We start from the raw sequence: 17,826 nt of genomic DNA, 5'->3' as shown, positions 1-17,826 counted from the left end.
GTGACTCTGAACAGGAGCCCTCAGGCCAAAAACCCACCTTCTGCCTTGGTTTTTTGGGTTTATTTGTTTTTTTTTTTTAATGGAGGTACTGGAGATTGAACCCAGGACCTCATGTATGCTAAGCACACACTCTACCACTGAGCTATACCCTCCCTTCTGCCTATACCCTTAAGGAGGCTAAATCTGAGCCCCAGCACACACCACTTGGGCCCTGACTCCTTGCCCGACAGGTACCAGCCCCCTTGGGAACCTGGAACATTCCACATTTACCCTCCATTGCTGGTTAATGCCTTGCTTTGCCTCCCTCACTCTGGAACTGGGCCCTAGAGCTAGAGCCCTGCTCAGAACCCCCCTGCCCTCACTTCAGCCACCCCCATGGATACTGGTGTGACCCCACAGATACTGGCACAGGCTGGCTCCTCCTGAAGGTCACTGTTCGCTCTAAGATTCTGGCATCCCGAACACCACCCACCTCTCAATCCCTCCAGCCCTTGCCCACCCCTCTAGCCTGCTTGCTTCACAGCTGATTCCCTGAAGACTAGCCGTTACCTCGTTTTACCCCCACAACAATCCTTGAATTGTCTTACTTCACAGATAAGGAAATGGAGCCCCAGAGATACTCAGAAATTTGCCCAGTGTCATGTGACTAATAACTTCCAAAGAACTCAAGCTCCCCTGACCTCTAGTTCAGGGCCCTCTCAGCTTCCTGTGTCACAGATCCAAAGCCTGGGAGAGCCAGCTCCCTAATTTTCACTTTGGATGAAAACCCAACTTAAAAGTCTTGGCAGGTATCACTCTTCCTGACTCCCAGGCGTTTGGCATTGGTTGGTGTATGTTTCCAGAGATATTTTTCTGCCTGGAGGGAAAAAAAGAAGGAGCATATTTCTGTTTGACTAAGAAACATGTAATCCCAAGGACGCCACACATTTTTAAGCCTTCAAACAGCACAGAGGCCTGAGCAACCGGGAGAGACAGGAAAGGACTGAGCTGGGTGGAAACATATAAATTTTACTGCAAAGGGGCCCTTTAGGATGTAAGTGCTGTTAACATGATCCCAAGAGGAGGGGAAAGGATTTTCCAAGGCTCTCCCACGCTCAGTGGTGGCTCTGTATTTCAGAGGACCTGGGGGCCCTGTGTGTCTCAGAAGTCAGAAACTTTGCCCTGGAGTCCCATGTGTACATAGGTGGGCACAATGGAACTGGCCCTGGTGGCCTTAAAAGCCACATTCGACATCATCAAAAGTCTTTGCTATGACAAAGCCCCCGACATATGTGTCTGGAGGAAAAGGAGATGTCCCCACAGCCCTCATCACCACTGGAAATGACCTTGTTAATTTAATTGTTTACATGTAGGTGCTCCCATGTATGTTTCACGGGGTCAAGGACATGGATTGTTCACCGCTGGATCCCCCGCTCCTACAACAGTGTCTGGCACATGGCAAGCGATCAGTAAATATCCTTTGAGTGCATATATTATAGTTTCCAGCTTGGACCTTCTGTGTTAGCTACCGGCAAGAAACAGGGTACTATGTTCTTATTGGTCATGGTGGGGGAGGCCAGGTAGCCAGCCTCGGTCAGCTGCCCAGGGCTCAGAGGTTATTGCCAGGTGTAGCCAGCATAGGAGGGACCCAGGGCAGCTACCCTACCCATAATTCCACCCAGTGTTTTTGATATTTATTGATTTGCTTTTAATAACAAGTATTATAATGAATTTCTCTGGCAAATGGCCCATCTCATTAAATCTACAAAATATCTTTCCTATCCAAGTCTTAGCTATAAGTAATAAGTGTGACTACTGGCCATATCATTTACTGATTGACCACCCTGGGCCATGCATATTTGTCTCATCAAGTTTTTAAAGCCAGTATTGGATTTGTGTTATTATCCTTATTTTACTGATGAAGAAACTAGGCTTGGAGAAGCTGAGGAACTTGGCCGAGAGCATAACAGCTGTTAAGCAAGGGACACAGCTGTGAATCAAGTGAATCCCACACCCCTGCCCTTGACCTCCATGCCATCTTGCACATTCTCACAAGGTCACAAAACAAGTGAACTGCCTTTTTTTCCCCCTCTATGTCAGAACTCCAGCCCAGATTCTCTTGTCCCACCTGGATTGTTCAGTTATCTGCTGGGAAGCAGCAAAGTTGACTTTCTGAGTTGCCTGGGTCACCGAGGTCACCCCTTCCTGGCGTACTACGTGAGTCAGATCAGAACAACTAAAGTGGTGACCAGCCACGGCACCCCTTAACCGCCCAAGAATAATAATGCAGGTGGACGCAGCATAATGAAAGGAAATCATGTTTTCCATCAACTTGTGCTCTTCCCTCTCTGGGCCTGCCCTCCCCTTCTCACCTATCTTGGGAAGAAATGAGGATAAATGAAATAATTTACAGCAGTGTTGCAGAGCTCTGGGAAGGTGCCATTTCTACGGCCCCTGAGATAATCATCTTAATCATCTTGATGAAACTCTTATTAGGTCATGAGTCCATTGCGCTACCTAGCAAAGGCCAGGACCCACCCAGAATCCTTCCTGATGGTATTTTCAATAACAACAGTTCCATGGCTCCTGACATCCTCCAAGGAAGTGGCTTTCCTATCAGGGTAAAACAGAAAATCTGTTCTCTCCTGTTAGATACCTGGTTTCCTATGTTAGCTTGACAGGGGTCGTGGCCCCATCCAGCATCCTCTCTTCCCTTGAGTTCTCAGACCTCACCAGGTCACCCATCACACTCACTCCCAAGACAACACCATCCCTGTCCCACTGGAAGGGAATGAGCCCTGGGTCTCCATCTAAAGGGGGTCACAGTCCTGACGGACTCAGGAAGAAAGGAGGTCTACCAGTGTCCATTTTCTAGAGAAGGGATTTACAGGCATCCCAATTTCACCCTCTCAGAAGAGCCACCCTTTTCTAGCGGTTGCCTCAGGGAAGGCCCTGCAAGGGCCCTCAGCTTTCCATCAGGGCTGACAGTCCAAAATCAATCTTTCATCTGCTCCACTGGCAGTGCACTCCATTTTGGGTGCCAAGAAAGAGGTACTTTAGCTGGGGGAGGTCAAGCGGAAAGGAAAAGATACATAACTGCAGCTGCACCAAGTCATGACGTCAGGGTCTGGAAACTGAAAAAGGCATGGGATGGAGAAAGGGGAGGGCTGTTTGTTTGGAAACCATCTCGCGCAGTCCAAATGAAACAAGCTATTTTTTCAAGTCCTCTTTGCATCTCTGCCCCATCTCTCTACTAACTCTTACCTCCCCTCAACCCAATGTCTCACATCTATCAGAGTCTAGGGAATTCTTCCTGATCCTCCAAGGCTTGAAATGCCCACATACGTAGTATCACCCATCCCATTTAAAAATGCCAAGAACAGGGTGTGGAGAAAAAGGAATCCTCCTACACTGTTGGTGGGAACGCAAATTCATGCAGTCACTATGGAGAATAGTATGAAGGTTCCTTAAAAAAACTGAAAATAAAATTTTAAAAAACCTGAAAATAGACTTACCCTATGATCCAGTAATTCCACTCTTGGGCATATATCTGGAGAAAACTAAAATTCAAAAAGATACATGCACCTCAGTGTTCACAGCAGCACTTTTTACAATAGCCAAGTCTTGGAAGCAACCTAAATGTCCATCGACAGATGACTGGTTAAAGAAGTTGTGGTATATATACGCAATGGAATACTACTAAGGCATTAAAAAGGAATGAAATAATGTCATCTGCAGCAACAGGGATGGGCCTAGAGATGCACTAATGAAGTTAAGTCAGACAGAGAGAGACAAATATCATATGATATAGTTTGTATGTGGAATCTTTTAAAATGACACAAACAAACTTGTTTACAAAACAGAAAGAGACTCACAGGCATAGAAAACAAACTGATGGTTACCAGAGGGGAGAAGGGGGGAGGGAGGGATAAATTGGGAGTTTGGGATTGGCAAATACAAACTACTACATACAGAATAGATAAACAAAAAAAGTCCTACTGTATAGCACAGGGAACTATATTCAATGGCTTGTAGTAGCCTCATAATTAAAAAGAATACACACACACACACACACACACACACATATATATGAATATATATATACACATATACATATATATATGAATCACTCTGCTATACACCGGAAATTTAAAACAACATTGGAAATAAACTAAACTTCAATTTTAAAATGGGAAAAAATAAAATAAAATAAAATTGCCAAGAACAGATCAAGGCCCACATCTTCTCTTTGAAGTCCTTCCTGACCATTGCAGCCACCTCTGATTTCTCTCCTTCCTCACCAGTCTTGGGACTCACCGACTGGATCATCTGTTTGAGCACCTGAGCCTCTGTTCAGCCCAAAAAAGACGACAGACAGCTCTTCATCTTGATAGTTCTCAGATTGTTCCATGTAAGTATCTTATCTTCTTGGGAAAACTGTAAGCTCCTTGGAGTCTCAGGCTGGGTCCTGTAGTCCTCTTGTAGGGGACACTGTGCACCCTCATGTGTCTGAAGACACAGGAAGTATTTAAATTTACGAAGCTTCATGAGCCAAACAGAATTAAAGGAGGCACGCAGCAAAGCATGAAGCCACTGGACACTCACGAGACAAATGGTTAGTGGCCTCTGGCTTTAGGTGGGGAATGCCTGGGATGGGCCCAAGGAGTGTGTCATTCTGGCTTGTCTGTTCCCTGTTAGAACAAGTAAGCTGACAGAGAGCTCCAAGGTTGGACTGAGCAGCTGCACATGGAAAGTGACAAAGGAGGACAATTCATCCTTCATTTGAATCAAGGCTCAACAGCAAACCATAGACCAAACCAGGCTACCAAAACGATAAAAGTGTCCCTGAATAGATGCCAGGTTCACAGGATGTGCAGATCATTAGTCCATTTTTGCACAGTTTTACATCCAATTTTCAAGGAGCATCTGATTTCTCCTCAGCCACTGTCCATGTTGAAACAAGAAGTAATTCATCAACTTGCCTAATGGAACAAAGACAGAGGTCGCACTGAGAATTTAACTCACAGCTCTAGAATTTCAGATCTAACCCCTGCAATTGGCTCACTAGCACATGTGAACTCTAAGAGGACATTTTTTGTTTTGATGGCCTCCCCAGCAGATACTGGCAAGAATGAATTTTCTAGCCAATTTATGAATGGGAGAAATCAGCAAGCTGAGAAAAGACAGAGCTCGCCAGACAGGCCAGCGTGAGGTCGATGGTGGACTCTCTGTAGTGTCTGTCAGAGCTGGGAGCAGTCTTCGGTTTTACGGGCCAGGAGGCCAAGGTCCCAGGAGACTGCATGACCTCCCCAAGGTCACACAGCTTGACCACCATGTTCCTGGAGCTGGGGCTTCAGTCTCTTAACTCCCAGTCCCAGGTTTCCCCAGTATTCCAAGAAGAAAAGAATGCAAAGAATAAAAAAAGTGAGACACAAATTCTTTGGTAAAACTCAATGGGCGAGAAGGACAATGTCCTTTGAGAGCTCATGAAGAACTGAAAAAAAATTCTCACAGAACCCCTGGAGCTGGCCGAAAGGTTCATAGTTCCAGAGGAATAAGGAGCACCAGACCTAGTGTATTCGTTTGCTAGGGCGCCGTAACAAACGCGACTGGGCGGTGTGAAAAGAGAAATAGATTTCCTCCCAGCTCTGGAGGCCGAAGTCTGAGGTGGAGGTGTCTGCAGTTGGTTCTTTCTGAGGCCGCTCTCCTTGGCTTGCACATGGCCGTCTTCCCCCTCTGTCTCTAATCTCCTCTTCTTCGAAGGACACCAGTCACATTGGATTAGGACCCACTCATAGGATCTTACTTAAGCTGAGTTACATCTTTAAATGTCCAATCTCCAAATATCGTCACATTCTGAGGTAATGGGGGCTAGAACTTCCACACATGAATTTGAGGGGGGACACAACTCATCCGTAACAACCACTAACATTTTATTCTGAGGATATTTGTGGAGAGTTGTCCAAATTCTCCTCCTCCCACAAAAGGGATTTGAGCTAGTCTGGTGGGACCTTGGCCTAGAAGCTACGCTGAGGCTGAGGTCCCTTAGTCCAACAATCAGAGGATGAATGAGGGACTTGGGCTTCCTGAAGAGTTACATGTCAACCTTGCAGGGGAGACGGCTCTGAAATGTCCCACACACTCTTGTCGGGTTCTCCTCACCTACCTCCTCAGTTCTCCACATGCAAATGCAGAATAAACATCAGACGTTCTGAAAGAAATGGGGTTGTGCCTCTGGTCCATTTACAAGGAGCAGAACTTTGGTTCTTGTGCACTTTTTTAGGGGCGGGGGGGATTCGATTTATTTATTTATTTATTTTAAGTTTTTTAATGGAGGTACTGGGGATTGAACCCAGGACCTCGTGCATGCTAAGCACGTGCTCCATCACTGAGCTATACCCTCCCCGCCAGGAACAGAACTTTGGGGTTAAAGAGTGAGAGGCAGAAGGCTGCGGCCCTGGCCTGGGCCCAAACGAGCAGTGCCCTCGGGCCCTGCGGTTGGTCAGACCGCTGCCAACCCAGCCAGCCTACACTGAGCGGGCGAGCCAGGCGGGGTGCAGCACCTCCCTCCTCTGGCTTCACACTTTCTTCATATTCTCCCCACATCTGCAGCAGCTTCCTGCAGGCAGATCTGTTGGTGCCTGCCTGTGTTTGGAAAGCCACCAAAGCAAAGATCAAAACAGCATCCAAACTGGTAGGAAAAAGTCTTGAAGAGAGTTGGTCTTCTGATTCTGTAAGAAACAGGCCACGCAGATAGCACAGAAATTGTATTACTCAGGGCAAAGCGCCTGTTGATTCAAAAAAAAAAAAATTGTAGGCAGTGGGAGCTCTGTTATGACGATGTCCCATATGTGGGGCACTGGGACAACAAAGTTCAAACTAAAATCAAAGATGCTTCTCTAGGGGGGAAGGTATAGTCCAAGTGGTAGAGCGCATGCTTAGCATGCATGAGGTCCTGGGTTCAATCCCCAGTACCTCCTCTAAGAATAAATAAGTAAATAAACTTAATTATCTGCCCCCCACCCCCCCCAAAAAAAAGCTTCTCTAATCTTGCCTGGACTACTGAAACATTTGCAAATGAGCCTTGTCTACCTCCAAATGTGCAAGTCTCTACGAAAAAGATGAAACTTTGATTACCGGTTGCACCTTTACCCATATTTGTCAGAGGGACTAGATAGTACTGGACACAGAGCAAAATGGCAAAGTCCACCCACTTCTTTGGATACAGTGGCTTCCTTAACAAAGCTGGGGAGGCAGGCCGGTCACACAAGGTGCCCTCACATTAGTTAAGGTGCCCTCCCACCTCGGAGCTGGATGCCCCCTTGCTGCCCGCTGATGAGTCAGCATTAGTCAGTCCCCAGGACTTTTTATGGGCTTGCACCAAGCACTGCCTTCATGGAAAGCATGACACATTCAGGGAACAGCAAGGGGTTCCCCATGGCTGGCCCCTCAGGGGTGTTTTGACTTGTAGAAGGTGAAATTTTCCTCTCAATGTCCAACGATATATGAACTCCAAAGAGGGCCGATTAACCAGGTGTATGGTATATAGGAATTTAAGAATTAGAAAAGCCAGGGTTCATGTGTAGGAAAAAAAAACATAAATGGGATATAAAGACAGAAAATGTGCTCTTGTTTGTAAATATGCAGTAGATGCACAGTAAAAAGTGAGTGAATGACACGAAAAAATGCTCACTCTCGCTAATTATCAAAGAAATTCAAATCAAAACTACAATGAGGTATCACCTCAAACCAGTCAGAATGGCTATCATTGAAAAGTCCACAAACAATAAAAGTTGGAGAGGGTGTGGAGAAAAAGGAACCCTCCTACACTGCTGGTGGGAATGCAGTTTGGTGCAGCCGTTATGGAAAACAGTATGGAGATTCCTCAAAAGACTAAAAATAGACTTACCATATAATCCAGCAGTCCCACTCCTGGGCATATATCCAGAGGGAACTCTAATTCAAAAAGATACATGCACCCCAATGTTCACAGCAGCACTATTTACAACAGCCAAGACATGGAAACAATCTAAATGTCCATCAACAGATGACTGAATAAGGAAGTTGTGGTATATACAGATGTGACTATTACTCAGCCATAAAGAAGAATAGAATAATGCCATTTGCAGCAACATGGATGGACCTGGAGATTGTCATTCTAAGTGAAATAAACCAGAAGAGAAAGAAAAATACCATATGATATCACTTAGCCATGGAATCTAAAAAAAAAAAAAAAAAATACAAATGAACTTATTTACAAAACAGAAACAGACTCACAGACACAGAAAACAAGCTTATGGTTATCAGACAGGAAAGGGGATGGGAAGGGATAAACTGGGAGTTCAAGATTTGCAGACACAATACAGAAACAAGTTCATACTGCATAGTACAGGGAACTATATTCAGTACTTTGTAGTAACCTATAATGAAAAAGAATATGAAAAGGAATATATGTATGTAGATGTATGATTGAAACATTATGTTGTACACCAGAAATGGACACATTATAAACTGACTGTACTTCAATAAAAAATAAAATGAGTGAATGAATGATCCCGACTAGGTGGCCCCACATCCTCAGTGGGAAGCAGGGGCGTCCTTGGGGCCTACCCCTCTTGCAGCTGGCTTCCCAGAGGCCACGCCACAGATTCCCCAGGTGAATGCAGGAAGTGAACTCTCTCTTGAATGTGAGTTTTTCTGCTAGAATGCCAATGATAATAGTTAATATCCACCTTGGCTTAATAAAAAAGGTTAGCTTTCCCCCCATATAATTAAAATGAAGTTTGGCGCCAGAATAGAGAATCAAAGGAGCTCCAGTATGTAAATGCAATCAGACATCCCCATGACACCGGCGGCTTTCCTAGCAACAGAATGCTGATCGTTCTGCAAAAGAGAACCAGGGAGATAAGCAGTCTTTGGGGCGACCTTAGCGCTTTTCATTCATTAAGGAAAGGCCACTCACTGGCCAGTCTCTGATTTATTATCCTAATTAGGAAAAAGGTCCAACCCTGGCACACAATAGCCTTAAGGAATGAGCAGGGCAGGGTGAATCAATCCAACCTGCCAGGATAACAAATCCAAGAGATCAGGGTGTGGGAGAAGTTTAAATGTAACCTCCATGGCCTAGAGGGGGATGGGCAGCCCCAGGAGCACAGGAACTGGCTGGCGGCAGGTGAGGGGAACACTCTACCGGGAACACTCTTCCTGCCGCGCCCAGTCCAAGCCCCCGGGATGCACAGGTGAGGCAGACAGCACAGCCCTGGCCCTGCCCTTGTGGAAACGGCAGTCCTTCTCAGGAAGAGGAGACTGATGTCCATGAAACTATCAGAAAACAATTCAGCTTGTGTGTAAGGAAGAACTGGGTAGAGGCCCCAGCCACACATGCCAGAAATGAGAAAAAGGGAGGGATGGGGTGGCCCGGGTTAGCCAGAGGAGGTTCATGAAGGGGGGGGGGGGGGGACTTACGCTTCGTGCTTAAGGGATCAGATAAGGACGTCCTGCAGCAAAAGAAGAGCATCTGGAGTGGAGGAAGGGGAAAAAAGGGAGAGAAAAAGATTTCTTCATAAAATGGAGTCACTTCTAAAGAGTTGGTGGGAGTTTTCTATTTCAAGGGTTATTAATTATAGACATCTCATGTGGGCCTGACTGTCTCTCTCTTTCTGTCTGTCTCTCTCTCTTTCTCGTGTTGACGTGGATTTGGTCCAGTTAGGAAACCAGAGGGCACCATTCTGTAATCAGCACTTTCAAGAGAGTAGAGTAAGACATTTGAGGTGGCTCGGAGTCATCAAAAAATTATCATTAGTCAATAAGGGTGCCTCTCCACCACTACCAGCTCATAGGCAGGTAGATCAGGTGGGAGAGGGTTGTGATTCATTCTTCCTCACACCAGAAACCAGACACCCTGGCAGGGTAGGACACAGCCCCTGACTTCTCCAGAGCCCTGGACCAAGACTTTCTGGTGGGTTTGATGAGCTAGCCCAGCCTGCCCTCTCCTAAAGGCTGCTGGGACTTACTGGAAAGGGTGCAGCTCAGGAAGGAAGTGCCTCATCAGCTCTGGGGAATTTGAGAATGAGGCATCAAAGGCAGAATCCAGTGCACTCATCGCCCACCTTCCACAGAACTTCTTTCCCTAAGTGTCTCACAGGTTCAAAATGTAGGTCCCAGAAGGTTGGCCGCACGGATGGGTCTCATTTCATCTCCTGTTTGTTTCAGCACAGAAATCCTGAGGCGCTGAGTGATCTGCCCAAGATCCCAAAGCTAACGCCTATCAGATGGGAGAGAGGAGAAACAGAGAAAGAATGGCCAGGGCCACCCAGGAAGCATAAATATGACTTCCCCTTGGCCTCTTGAGAGAAATTATTCATCCTCATCATCCTTCTCTCCCTAGCAGCCTTCTTCCCTGTGACTGTCATGTGACTATGTTCTCCGGCGCTCTGCACTACTCAGGGCAAGGGGCCCTAGTTCAAATCCTGCCTTAGGTGGCCACCAGTGTCTACTTTGCTCAGTTGAACAGGCCCCCAATGTACCATCAAAATGTCAAATTGTTGGGTGACCAACCATCCTAGTTTGTCAGAGACTATTCCAATTTCAGCATGGAAAGTTCTGCATCCTAGGAAACCCTTCAGTCCCCAGCAAACTAGAATGGTTCCTCATCCCCTAGTATGCCTTAAACGTGAGCAGCCTTCAAAGGAGTCTCATTAAACATCTGAAGCCAAAGGGGCTTTTTGGGGGTGGGGGGGAATGTTTGTATTTTACCGAAGTATATTTAATTTACAATGTTAGTTTCAGGTGTACAGTAAAGTGATTCAGTTCTACGTATACATACATATTTTTTTCAGATACTTTTCCATTTTATGTTATTACAAGAAATTGAATATAGTTCAAAAACCAAAGGTTTTAATGCGTCTGGGAGGTACCATGGTCTATTGCTGACAAGATAAGACCCTGAAGTTGAAGTTTTAAGACCTAGGATTTTTCAGTTCCACCAGTTACAGTTTCCACACTATGGGTCAGTTATCCAGGGTCTTCTGGGGACTCGTGCTGAGGGGCTCCACACACTCCAAATTGCACACTAGCCAAATAGGGAAGGAGAAATCACTAGGGAAAGGGTCATGGTAGAGGGCCAGTTGGGGCTTTGGCATGTGACACACTTAGGCCCCCTGTCTATTTTCAAGATGTCCCAATCCAGTCTGCTTCCTATGGGAAACTGTTTCCCTTTTTCATCCCCCAATTTCCCCTCACCTATGTTCCTATATCTCTCTGTACATCCTTTCCACAGACTGTCCTGTTTTCATGAGCACATAATTATCAATTTGGCTTGTCTATTTCCCTCTAGACCTGGAGCTCAGTACCGACCACTCCTATTCAGCACCATGTCCTTGGAGCCTAGAGAAGAACATGCCAAAAAGAAGTCCTTTTAATAAGCCCCCATTGAAAAAGAAATGGATTAGTTCAAGAAGCGGAGAAGGGCATTCTCGCTAGATCTTTAGGACACAGTGAGTGCTCTCTCTTCATATTTTTTCCTTTCTTCTTTATCTTTTTCTTTTTTTGTTTTTGATAATGGGATGCATGTGTGATCACCTCGTAGAAATCTGAGCACACAGTAGGTACAATTTTGAGCTTTTTTTCCGGAGGTGGTTCCAGGACATTTTGGTCTTTCTAGACTTTTAAGATATCATTCCTCTGGACAATTGGGCAAGAAAAATAAATAAAAGGCATCCAGACTGCAAAGGAAGAAGTAAGACTATCTCTATTCGCAGATGATGTGACCTTGGGTAGAAAATCTCAAGAAATTCACTAAAAAAAACTATTAGAACTAATAAACAAGTTCAGCAAGATCACAGGACACAAGATGTACAAATATCAATTGTATTTCTACATGCTTGTGATGAATAATCTGAAAATTAAGTTAAGAAAACAATTCCATTCACAATAGCATCAAAAAGAATAAAATATTTAGGAATAAATTTAACAAAAGAAATACAAAATTTATACTCGATCCTGAAAACTATAAAATGGAGTTGAAAGAAATTAATGAAAATCTAAATAAATGAAAAAACATCTCATGTTTATGGATCAGTAGACTTAACATTGGTAAGATGGCAGCACTCCCCAAACTGATCTACATATTCAACAAAAAATCCTATCAGAATCCCAGCTGGCTTCTTTATAGAATTTGGCCAGATAACTGTAAAATTCATATGGAGTTTTAAGAGAGCAAAATAGCCAAAACAATCCTGAAAAAGAACAAAGTAAGACTCACACTTTCCAATTTCAAAATTTACTGCAAAACAGCAATAATCAGGATAGTGTGATACTGTTACAAAGATAGACACATAAATCAATGGAATAAAATTAGGAGTCTAGAAAAGAACCAGTACATATATGCTCAACTGATTTTCAACAAGGGTGCCAAGACCATTCAGTGGGGAAAGAATAATTTTTTTCAACAAATGATCCTAGATAACCACATGCAGAAGAATGAAGTGAGACTCATACTCTGCACCATATGACAAAATTACCTTTACTGGTCATTAAGGAAATGCAAATCAAAATCACAATGAGATACCACTTAATACCCACACAAAAATGGCTGTAATCCAAAAAAATGGAAAATAACAAGCATTGGTAGAGACGCAGAGAAATTGAAATTCTTGTGCATTGCTGGTGGGAATATAAAATGATGCAGCCTCTCTGAAAAACTGTTTGGTAGATCCTCAAAAAGATACATATAGAATTACCATATGACCCAGCAATTCCACCACTGGATATATACTCAAGAGAATTAAAAACATACATCTACATAGGAACTTGTACTTGAATGTTTATGGCAGCGTTATTCATAATAGCCAATACGTAGAAACAACCTAAACGTCCATAAACTGATGAATGGATAAACAAAAAGTAGCATATGCATACAATGGAACATTAGTCAACCACAAAAAGGAATTAAATCCTGATACATGGATGAACCCTGAAAACACTACGCTAAACGAAAGAAACCAATCATAAAAGAGCATGTATTAAAAGATTCCATCAATATGAAAAACCAGAATAGGGATAGGGAAATCTACAGAGGCAGAAAGTACAGTTGTTTAGGGCTGGGGGTGGGAGGGTGGGAAGAAGAAGTGATTGCTAATGATTGCTAGTGATTTTTGAGGTGATAACATGTTCTAAAATCGACTATGGGGCTGATTGTACAAACTCTGCGTATAAAGACTAGTGAACGTACACTTTAAATGGGTAAATTATGAAGTATGTGAATTTTATCTCTATATAGCTTTTTTTTTTTCCAAAATAAAAGACTCCATTCCTCCCCTACACTTCATATACCCACACAAAGCCTTGCTTTCTCCAGCTCTATGCCTGGAGGTTTTTAAAACTGGGTCAGCTCATTCCCTGACTTTGGGGAACTGATCCTTATTTGAGACTCCTAGGCCCTTTTGACAGTTTGAAGTAATTGGCCATTTATGCACAGGGGCAAAGTACTACTTGGATAATCACTAAAGCCACAGTCTTGAAGCGCAGGAGTCTGGAGTTTGGAAAATACATCAACCAACGCAACAGCCAGGGTTCCATGAAAGGAAGCCGCAGCTTCTGATAACTGTCAAGTACATTCTTAGCACGCTGCACCCTTCTCTAGCTCCTCCTTCCCCATTTTGGCCAATTTCCTTCACTCCCCCCTCCACCCACCCCAACAAACTCTCCGCTCTGAGGAAAGGTGAGCGTATTCCCGCCATCCCCTTTCCAACCGAACTCAACTGCCTTCAGCCTCCGGCTCACACATGACGGCCAACAACTGAACTCTCTGATCTGAGTTAAAAGCTTTGTGTCGTGTGTGCTAACAAGCTGGGGGTTTTCGTCTTTTTTCTCCAGCTCAGATTACCTGGTTTCCAAGTGGGCCAACTCTGGGAGAAACCCTCCCAATCAATGCCTTCAGTTGAGGTCTAAACATCCATGCCTTTACACTAGAGGAATAAGAAACAGACCAGAGGGAAAACCCATTGCAACACAGTTATTACATTATTTCTTTATAACCAGGGTGTCCAGGTGGGGGTAGGGTGGGGGATGAAAGAGTTTTGTACTTAATGAATAAGTACCTTGTAGTCCTCTCTGGAGCTACTTTAAAGAATTCCGAACACAACGCAAACGCTCTCTCAGTCTTCCACGTCTACAAGGAGGGAGCTGGAGAAGGAAAACCCATTTCACAGATCCAGAAATGAAGGCAGCAAGTAACCTGATAACTTTCCTGATCCCCAAACCAGTTCTTAGGCTACTCTGTTCACCATTAACTTACGGCCTACATTTTTCGAATATTCCTCCTAGACTCCCACTGCTTGCTTTTCCACGCCAAACCCTACTACCACTCACACATCCTTCTTCTGTGACTCCCAAACCCAGTCCATCCAGATTCTTGCTCTTTTGGAACACACAAAGTCAAGTTACTAATGATATTGTATCATGTGGATGGAGAGCTCTAGCAGAGTGGTGCCCTGCCAGAGATTGAAGTTGTGGGTTTTTGTTTGTTTTTCTTTTCTGCAGAGGGAGAATTTATCTGCTTCTTCAAGCCATTGGCCATATGAGGCAAAATAGCCTAGAAAATTTTTTATATAAAAGAAACACTGAGGGGGAGGGTATAGCTCAGTGGTAGAGTGCATGCTTAGCATGCACAAGGTCCTAGGTTCAATCCCCAGTGCCCCCATTAAAATAAATAAATAAATAAACCTAATGACCTCTACCACACAAAAGAGGGGAAAAAAATTTTTTAAAAGGAGAAAAGAAACACTGAAGTCTAAACATAAGTGGACAGTAGTTAAACCCAAATTGAGGGACATCCTACAGTATTTACTGCCCTGTAATCTTCAAAAGTGCCAAGGTTCACCTGAAACTAACATTGTAAATTGACTACATTTCAGTAAAAAATAAGAATAGTAAGTAAGTAAATATAAGAAGGTTTTTTTAAGCGCCAAGGTCAAGAAAATAAAGGAAAGACTGAGGAAACTATTCCACACTGAAGGAGACCAAGGAGACATGACAGCCAAACGCAATGAGTAATTCTGGACTGGATCTTTCTCCTCTAAGAAACACTACTGGGACAACTGTCAAAACTTGGGCTCTAAGAATTTTATCATACTAAATAAAGTATTTATTTTCTTATTTTGAAAAAAAAAAAGAAAAACATAAGACTTTTAAGATAAAGGAGGAGCATCTGTCAAGCTAAGACTAAACTGAAATCCAAATCAATGGAAATGAAAAGGCATGATCAATGTAGAGTATTGGGATATTTGGTTAGCTATCTACAAAATAAATCAGCTTAGATTTAGGTAGGGACCTTACACCATATATCAAAATCAATCCCAGTGTGACTAGAGCTAAATGGAAAAAAAACCAAAATCATATCTAATGTGATGGTTAATTTTATATGTCAACTTGGCTGGGCCATGGGGTACCCAGATGTTTGGACAAACATTATTTTTTAAATATTTTACTTATTTATTTACTTTTATTATTGTATTATTATATTTTTGGCAAGGGGAGGTAATTAGGTTTATTTATTTTAAATGGAGGCACTGGGGATTGAACCCAGGGCCTCATGCATGCTAAGCATGCACTCTACCATTTGAACTATACCCTCCCCACTGGACAAACATTATTCTTATGTGACTGTGAGGGTGTTTGGGGGTAAGACTAACATTTTTTTTTTTCAGTTTTTAGTTTTTAATGAACTTGTAAACAAAAAAGCTCCCATTTCAAAATAAAAACAAAATCCCAGATCATATAGATATTTACAGTGATTACATTTACCTAAGCAACATACATACATGTTCAGTTGTAAGATGTTAACTAAATTTCTGTGACAAATATGCTTTTTTTTAATACCAAGAACATTATAGAGTTAATGCAGAGTCCTAAGGATAATCTAGTAGTCACTAAATTTTTCTTAAGTCTTCACTTTAGATGCTGTTATTTCTAGCACAGGTAAGCAGGCAGAGTCTTTCATATGCTCAAACACTGGAATCTTTGGTTGCTACCATATCAGCTGGCTTGCAAACAAGAAGCCAACCATTTTAAGAATGTTTTAAGTGAACAACTTGCAAAGCCCAGGATGGATAAACCCTAAGAACGCACAATTGTGAGCATTTACAACCATCACAACTGTGGCTGAAGACTGTTCATGCCATTCTTCTGAAAGGAGATCTCAAAGCAGTACAGTTCAAAACAAAAGATTTTAACAAAAAATTGGCATATGCACAATTTCTCCACCAATTTGTGTGTCAACCATTTAGTTTACTTTTCCACTTGAAAAAATGCAATAGAAGACTGGACGCCACGTTTCGCTATCTCAGTTAATACTCACAATTACAGCGGCTACAACTCGGGACACAGCGTCACCAATGCCGCCCAGAGCCAGTTTATACTGAAATTAAGTTCTTTACACCAAGTAAATGGTTGTCCACAACCACTGGCTAGTGTACATATGAACTAAAATGTCTAGATTTGGGGAGAAACAAATGCTGCTCCGATCATCTGCTCTGCTTCTTCTGTTCCTTGATTCATGCTTAGAAACCTGTGGGCGTTTGGGCCTGCTGACCCTGCCCACTTGAAGAGGCTGCCTGCTGTGCTCTCTCTGCTTTAACGTTGTCCAGTCAAATGTGTAGTCATGTTGGTGCTTCAGGGTCCTGAAAAGAATGCGGAATAGCTGCCTCGGGTACATGTAATCCGGGACTTCCTCAAAGCGCAGCCCACGACAATAGTTTAAGTACATGGCAAATTCTGCAGGAAACCCCTTACATAAAACTTCAACAGGTGTGGATATCTTCTTTTCGCTAATTTTTTCATATTTTTGCTTCCTTGTTGTAGCCTTTAGTCCTTGCCATGGCAGGCTGGTTCTATTAAAATACATCAAAACATATCCTAGTGACTCCATGTCATCTCGGCGACTCTGTTCAATACCAAGATGTGCACTGATGCTAACATATCGAGCAGTGCCAGTGAGATTTTTATCTTCTCAGTAAGGTATGTGTTGCCTAGTCCTGTTGTCTCTGTACTTTTTGGCCAAACCAAAGTCAATAAGGAATAACTTATCACAGTGACGCCCAATACCCATTAGGAAGTTATCTGGTTTAATGTCTCTGTGTATAAAATTCTTTGTATGCACATATTCAATTCTCCTGATCATCTGGTCGGCTAACATAAGTACTATTTTCATTGTGAACCTTCTTGAACAGAAATTGAAGAGGTCTTTGAGGCTGGGTCCAAGAAGATCCATGACTAGCACATGGTAGTCTTTTTCCTGACCATACCACCGTATGTGGGGCATGCTGACCCCACCTTGAAGAATCGTATAGAGTTTGCCCTCGTACAGCAACTGAGGATGCCTGGCCTTCTGAGATTCTAGCTTCACTGCCACTTCCTGCAGGGGAAAGAGAGGATGATGGCATCAACATCCCTATGGAGTCAATGTCACTTGGGAAAGGAGGGGAAGACATTAGTAAAGATCCTACTCGTGACTAGAAGGTGGAAGCGAGAGGCTGGGCAAGATTAATATTTAAACTGGTAGACTGAGTAAAGCAGATTGCCTTCCCCCATGTGGACGGGCCTCATCCAATCAGTTCAAGGCCTGAATAGAACAAAATATTGACTCTCCCCCCAGCAAGAGGGAACTCTCCTGCCTGACAGATCTTTGACCTGAAACATTGGCTCTTCCTGGTTCTACAGGAGTCTGCTGGCCTTCAGACTCAAACTGGAACACCAGAGTTAGAGATTTTGGGCTTACCAACCTCCATAATCATGGAGACCAATTCCTTATAATAAACCTCTCTCTCTCTCATTCTATTCTAGTCATTC

The 17,826-nt window shown here is 43.4% G+C and overlaps 1 pseudogene; it reads right to left on the bottom strand.

Annotated features, from left to right (window-relative positions):
- Positions 1–15,845: 15,845 nt before the first annotated feature.
- On the bottom strand, positions 15,846–17,371 carry LOC102512294 (annotated as a pseudogene).
- Between the last annotated feature and the right edge of the window lie 455 nt (positions 17,372–17,826).

Source organism: Camelus ferus, chromosome 15 (genome assembly GCF_009834535.1).
Source record: "Camelus ferus isolate YT-003-E chromosome 15, BCGSAC_Cfer_1.0, whole genome shotgun sequence".
NCBI classification, from domain to species: domain Eukaryota; kingdom Metazoa; phylum Chordata; class Mammalia; order Artiodactyla; family Camelidae; genus Camelus; species Camelus ferus.
The sequence above is the reverse complement of the archived record's forward strand: the minus strand, read 5'-3'. Positions and strand labels throughout refer to the sequence as shown.